This window comes from Mobula birostris, chromosome 11 (genome assembly GCF_030028105.1).
Source record: "Mobula birostris isolate sMobBir1 chromosome 11, sMobBir1.hap1, whole genome shotgun sequence".
NCBI lineage: Eukaryota > Metazoa > Chordata > Chondrichthyes > Myliobatiformes > Myliobatidae > Mobula > Mobula birostris.
The window spans coordinates 105,252,677-105,260,449 of record NC_092380.1 but is presented as its reverse complement, the minus strand read 5'-3'; positions in this window follow the sequence as shown (position 1 = coordinate 105,260,449).

Genomic DNA, 7,773 nt, shown 5'->3' with positions numbered 1-7,773 from the left:
TCCTGGTGCACAGGAGATCTGTGCCGAGCAGAGGTCTGGCAACTTTAACTAAAGCCAAGTCCCCATGTGTAGCTTTGCCTACTGAAGCAGAGCATCACACATCGTGTTCCATAAGTCTAGATCCTGTACCGCTGGCAGCTTCCAGCAAGCGCCATTCGCTCTCTGCTTATAATCAATGGCCGATGCTGGCAGCACACGCACTTGAGTGCCTGTGTCACACAGGAAGAGTCACCCTGAAAGAGCGTCCATAATGAACAACAGACGACTCGAGCCAGCCGGAACCCCAGTGCTCCCTGACCTCCGATGTTCGGATGCGCTGACGCTGTCGAAGCTGCATGGCGGTCGGCTCTTCTTGCTGTTCGTGCGGCAGCGTGCGTGGTAAAAACAGACTCGGCATTGTCCGGGTTGGAGCCGCAGGTGTGAGCCTGTTGGGAGGCTTTGCTGACTGGGCTTACTGAGACAGGGAAAGGAGGAGGAACACTGTGCCTCTGCCTGGCTGAATGCAGACTATCGGCCATCTTAGCAAGTCCTTCACGAGTGTATTAGTGAGGGCTGTGTGAGCCTAACCAGACCAAAGAGTTCTTTAAAAATAAAACAAGGATGGTGATTGCCCAGGACAGATAGCATGTGGTCCGCTAGTCGTAAAGGCCTAACGTCACCCAGACCGGGCAAGGAGAGCAACTGTTTGGTGTGCTCAGATTCAGGCTCTTCAGAAGTCTGTAACAGGTGAGTTTTCAGAGGGACATGCAGGCAAGTCTTCAAGTAAAGTCACCTCTCTGGCTGTAGTGGAACGACCTGGCGATGCTACGACATGGTAAAACTTGGTACTGTCTGTGGAGATTTCTCGCAGCGTGATATGGGCTTTGGTCTGTGCAAACCACATGGTAGTGTATCGCTCCCAAAACCTCAAAGCAACTGTGTTGGTTAGCATGTCACTGAGTGATCGTTCAAAAGCGGCTCGGTCACCAATGCAGGATTTTGTGAATAAAACACGCGAGAGCTTTTTTCATGTGCTTAACAAAAGCCGCAGCCCTCTTCTTCCATTACGAGCAAACCGAAAACAGTCCCCTTACGCTGGCGTCATTACGTCAGACACCATCTCTGAAAGTGAAGAAAGCATCTCAATGATGGTGTTTGTGAATTATGTAGAACAGTTTCCATTATGAACGATATGTGTCGCCTGTCACCCATGGACACGAGGAGGAATTTCTTTAGCCGGGAGTAGTGAATCTGGTGGCTCTGGGGGCATATTTAAGGCAGAGGTTCATAGATTCTTGATAAGTCAAGGCATGAAGGGTTACAGGGAGAAGGCAGGAGATAAGGGCGGAGAGGAAAATGGATCAGCCATGATGAAACTGCCTAATTCTGCTCCTACTGTATATCTTATGGTCTTATGGCCTTATTACATACACCCTACAATATTAAACCTGATTCTGATTCCGATTCTGATCCTGATCTATGGGGGGGAGTGGAATTGTTAATGCTGGTTCTTGACCCAAAACGTCAACAATTCCTCCCATTTCACAAAGCTCCCCTAGAGTTCCTCCAGCAGACAGTTTGTTGCTCTTGTTTCCAGCATTTTCAGTCTCTTGTGTCTCTAATATTTTTGCCAGTCGCAGTTGTTTAGAACGAAGGTTAACGGTTTTCAAAATAAGGAATCAGATGTACAGGACAGAGATTTTAAAAACTTGTTCAGCAAGAAGCAGATGAATAGTTGCCATTTTTTGGAGCCTGAATATACTCGGAGAGGGATCAATACATTTTTGGATATTAAAGATATTTAGGGAATAAAGCAATAAGGGGTTATTGCAGAAAAGCAGAGGCGATGTATCAGATCAAACCTGATCTTACAGAATGGTAAAGTAGGCACGAGGAGGCATATTGCTTGTGTGGTGGGGCTTGCTTGAGGTGAAGCAGATGATTCAAAGAGAGACGGCATAAACCAAGTCTCCAATTTAAATCTTTCACTGCTAGCAATTTTTTGCAAGTGTCACTATCTGTCACAGCCAGATTTATTCCTCGTGGTTTAAAGCAATTAAACTGAGAGGATTGGAGACAGGCATGAAGTTTGAATCTCGATAATTGGCAGCATCAAAAAGCCCCGGTCATAAGGATGAATATCTCCTGAATTCATTGAATGCGAAGCAAAGAACGGGTCTGAGGATTTGCCCTGGAATGCTTATTGATCATTTTGTTATGAAGGAAGATGTAAAATATTATTCAGAGTTTTATAGAAGCAATAAAACAAGACAAAAGTTGAAGGCTTCTCTTTCTTTAACAGCTACAAGCTGTTTACAACAAGGTGTCTAAGATTGTAGGAGGTAATGCAGAGTGGACAGGAAACGCATTTTTTCACGGGGCAGCAATAGCTAATATCAGAGAATGTACTCTTCAGGTGAGTGGAGGAAAGTTCAGAGGATATGTTTTTCTTATTACACAGTCATGAATGCACTGCTGGGGGTGGTGGTAGACGCAGAGACAATGGGGACATTTAACAAACTCTTGGGAACATGAATGAAAGAAAAATGGAGGGTTATGGGCAGTGTAGGAGGGAAGGGTGAGACTGATCGTGAAGAAAGTTAAAAGACTGGTACAACACTGTGGGTTGAAAAGCCTGTGCGGTGCTATTTTCTAAGCTGCACACTATCTTGGTAGTATTAGTGGCTGAGCTGAGGTGTTTGTATAATGTTCCTTTGTTCGCTAATTCTTTGGAGAATTGGCTCTTGCTTTGAAAAGGGGAACAGGAGAAGCCTTGAAGAATCAATGAAGAACCAGTTCCGAGGCCCAGAAGCTGCCTACACACCGCTGTGTCAGACAGTATGAGTTCAAGCCTTGCCCTATCTCTTCAACATATAATTCAGGCTGATGCACCTGGGTTGTGGATAAATTCGAAATAAGGAACGTGTCTGAGGATCTGTGTCAGTGGAAACAATGTAGTTATAATGCTGGCCCAAAAGGAGATGCCTCAAAAGGTCATAGTCATACTTTATTGATCCCGGGGGAAGTTGGTTTTCGTTACAGTTGCACCATAAATAATTAAATAGTAATAAAACCACAAATAGTTAAATAGTAATATGTAAATTATGCCAGGAAATAAGTCCAGGACCAGCCTATTGGCTCAGGGTGTCTGATCCTCCAAGGGAGGAGTTGTAAAGTTTGATGGCCACAGGCAGGAATGACTTCCTATGACGCTCTGTGTTGCATCTCGGTGGAATGAGTCTCTGGCTGAATGTACTCCTGTGCCCACCCAGTACATTATGTAGTGGATGGGAGACATTGTCTAAGATGGCATGCAACTTGGACAGCATCCATCGTTAAAGACTCCAGCTCCCAGGATATGCTCTATTCTTACTACTACCATCAGAGAGGAGGTACAGGAGTGTGGAGACACACACTCAATGTTGTAGGAGCAACTTCCTCTCTGCCACCAGATTCTAAACAGTCCAAACAGATATAAATATAAAAACGCACGCAGCATACACAGCATTGTCATGTCCTAAAGAAGGCTGTCAGCCCGAAACATCAACTGTTTACTCTTTTCCACACATGCTGCCTGGCCTGCTGAGTTCTTTCAGCATTTTTGTGTACATCACTTACATGTCACCATATACAACCCGGAAATTCATTTTCCTGTGGGCACACTCGGCAAATCTATGGCATAGTAACTATAACCGGATCAATGAAAAAGATAAACTAGAGTGCAGAAGACAACAAGCTGTGCCACTGTTAAGAAGAAATTTACATGTTACAGAATGCAGCGAAAGTAACTCAAAAGAAGTATATTTGAGAGGAATTTTGGAACAACTTTCTGCAGCCCACAGAAAGTTGCCGATGATCACCATTGCCATCTTGTTGTCCCCCCATTACTTTTCCCGTGCACCTTAATGCACGATGTAATGAGTTGATCTGCATGAATGACATGCAAAATAAACTTTTTCATTGTCCTTTGGTACATGTGACAATAATAAACCAATTTGCTTACTATGGATGGAGAAAATAAGCAATACTTATTCGTTTACCTTTTAGTTTTTCACTGTACCTCAATCCATGTGTGTCCTGTGGGGAGTGTGGCTTATTCTGATGATCAAAAGTCATTCTGTTGTGATTGGTGAGTTTAGAAACTGCAGCTGTTCTTCCCATTGGTTAGCTGCCTGGTGTCCAGTTCCAAATATCCTGAGTGTTCATTCTCTCTTCCTTTGTTTAAGGCAAGCAATGTACATCATGACCATTGGGAAGGTATGCTCTGCACTAGCTTTTAGCTGAGTAAGTTTGTTGAATATTCAGCTATGCAGTTTCTGTAACTTGGGGAACATGTTTGCTTAAATTTTTACTGTCTGTAAATAAATGATTAATATACTTATTCACAGTCAGTGTTTTCTGTCTCACTTACCAGGCCTGTGAACCTGATTCAGCGTTAAAACGTGACAATAATAAATCAACTTACCAGTTCACTTCCATCACAAAAAGACTCTACTGGGGGAGCATCCGGACTGGTTGCATCACCTCTCGATACAGTGGTTCCAATGCACAGGATTGAAAGAGGCCGCAGAGAGTTGTACCTTCAGCCAGCTACATTATGGATACAACCCTCCCCGCCACTGAGGACATCTTCAAAAGGTGGAGCAAGAAGGCATCCTCCATCATTAAGAATCGTCCCCATCCAGGACATGCCATCTTCTCAGTACTGTCAGGGAGGAGGGACCCACACTCAATGTTTCAGGAACAGCTTCTTTCCTTCCACCATCAGATTTCTGAATGGACAGTGAATCTGTGAACGTCACCCCACTGTGCCTCTTTTTACTATTTATTTATTTATATCGTGGTTATTTTTTATGTCGTGCACTGTACTGCTGCCACAAAACAACAGGTCAGTGATAATAACAACGTACGTCAGTGATAGTAAACCATGCTGATTCAGATTCACTTGTTTACATTCCCATCTTCAGACAGTCAGAATCAGAATAACAATCAGGTTTAATATCACTGGCATATGTCATGAACCTTTTGTATTGCAGCAGCAGCACATTGCAATACCTCCGGGAGAAGGCTCAGGAGCTTGAAGACTCATACGGCCAGATTTGGGAACAGCTTCTTTCCAGCTGTGATAAGACTGCTGAACGGATCCTGACCTGGATCTGGGCCGTACCCTCCAAATATCCGGACCTGCCTCTCGGTTTTTTTTCACTACCTTACTTCCCATTTTTCTATTTTCTATTTATGATATATAATTTAATTTTTATTATTTACTAACTGTTACTATTTTTAATATTTAATACTTGTAATCCAGGGAGCAGGAAGCGCAGAATCAAGTATCGCTGTGATGATTGTACGTCCTAGTATCAATTGTTTGGTGACAATACAGTATAAAGTATAATAGTAAAAACTGAAAATTACAGTAAGAAGTATATGTATGCATTTGTTCATTCATTATGTACCGTCTCATATGACATGGGCATTCATGGTCTCTCCATGATCATGATTGTTCTTGGCAAATTTTTCTACAGTAGTTTGCCATTCCCTTCTTCTGAGCAGTGTCTTTACAAGACGGATGACCCTAGCCATTATCAATACTCTTCAGAGATTGTCTGCCTGGCGTCAGTGGTCACATAACCAGGACTTGTGATATGCAACGGCTGCTCATACGACCACCCACCACCTGCTCCCATGGCTTTACTTGATCCTGATGAGGGTGTGAGGGGGTCGAGGGGGCTAAGCAGGTGCTACACCTTACCCAAGGGTGACCTGCATGTTAGCAGAGGGAAGGAGTGCCTTACACCTCCATTGGTAGAGATGTAAATACATCTCATCACCTTATATATATACTTTTTTAAAGTTAAATTAAATAACTAGCACAAAAAGAGAAGGAAAAAAGTAGTGAGTTAGTGTTCTTGGGTTCATTGTCCATTCAGAAATCTGATGGTAGAGGGGAAGAAACTGTTCCTTCAGGCTCCTGTACCTCCTACCTGGTGGTAGCAATGAAAAGAGGGCATATCCTGGGTGATGGGGGTCTGTAATGATGGACGCCGCCTTTTTGAGGCACCACTCCTTGAAGATGCCCTGGATACTACGGAGGCTAGTGCCCGTGATGGAGCTGAATAAGTTTACAACTCTCTGTAGCTTATTTTTGTGAAGGGCCTCCCACCCGCTCCCCCATAGCCGACAGTGATGCAGCCAGTTAGAATGCCCTCCACAGTACATCTGTAGAAATTTGCAAGTGTCTTTGGTGTTTTCTTTCTCAGGTTTTGCACTATTTTTAATTTATCTATTTAATATACATATATAAATTTATTCTGATTTATTTATTTGTTTGTTTGTTTTTCTTTCTATATTTATCATGTTTTGCATTGTACTGCTGCCACTAAATTCACAAATGTCATGACATTTGCCGGTGATATTTAACCTGATTCTGATTCTGACATGTCAAACCTCCTCGAACTCCAAATGAAATGCAGCTGTTGCCATGTGTGCTTTGTAACTGCTTCGATATATTGGGTTATATTACTGGTCTAATCGCTTCCTGACCACGCCATCGTTGGAAGTCGTGCCTGGAACCCCCTGACTTCATGAGAGCCACTGACCAATGAGCTATGAGCTGCTTAGAGTATTTCACCAGCAGTTGTATAACCTCTTTCATGTCCTGAAGCACTTTACAGACACTTTTTGAAATGGATTCTCTGCTTCAGGATTCTACCCCAGTACCAATGTTACAACGATGAAATAATCAGGAAGTATTGGACCAGGATTCTACCCCAGTACCAATGCTACAACGATGGCATAGTCAGGAAGTGTTGGACCAGGATTCTACCCCAGTACCAATGCTACAACGATGACATAATCAGTAAGTGTCGGACCGGGATTCTACCCCAGTACCAATGCTACAACAATGGCATAGTCAGGAAGTGTCGGACCCGGATTCTACCCCAGTACCAATGCTACAACGATGGCATAGTCAGGAAGTGTTGGACCGGGATTCTACCCCAGTACCAATGCTACAACGATGGCATAGTCAGGAAGTGTTGGACCAGGATTCTACCCCAGTACCAGTGCTACAACAATGACATAATCGAGAAGTGTTGGACCAGGATTCTACCCCAGTACCAATGCTACAACATTGGCATAGTCAGGAAGTGTCGGACCCGGATTCTACCCCAGTACCAATGCTACAACAATGGCATAGTCAGGAAGTGTCGGACCCGGATTCTACCCCAGTACCAATGCTACAACGATGGCATAGTCAGGAAGTCTTGGACCAGGAGGAGAACTTTGAAGTGACATGTTCTCCAGATGGCTCTATCCTTGCTCTTCCACAGACAGAGATTAGGGAGAGAAGTGGGATGAGGGAGGGATGTTGATTTTCAGAAAAATCTGGATTTTTCAAAATCCAAAAATGGGAAGGAGGTTAGATCCATGTGAGAAAGTAGTGATTTATCATGAATAATTAAAAACATGCTTGAGATCAGAGAGGGGGAGAGATATCAGCGACAGGAGAACCTGAGATGTAAATAATTTAAACAGATTTTGGCAAGTTTGAGAGAACTAAATTTAAGCTTCTTAGATGAAGAATAGTGAGAACGCTGAAGCAAAAGCACAAAGAACCATAGGCATCTTGTAAGGACTTTTAGCTGAAGTGTCTTCCTGGCCATCATCTGGTGTTCGTCATCGACTGAATGGAAGAGATGAATCAATTAAATATTACAGGCTGAAATATTTCCCCTTGATTGGGAGACTATTAGATTTAGAAGCAGCACCATAACATAGTGGTTAGTGTAATGC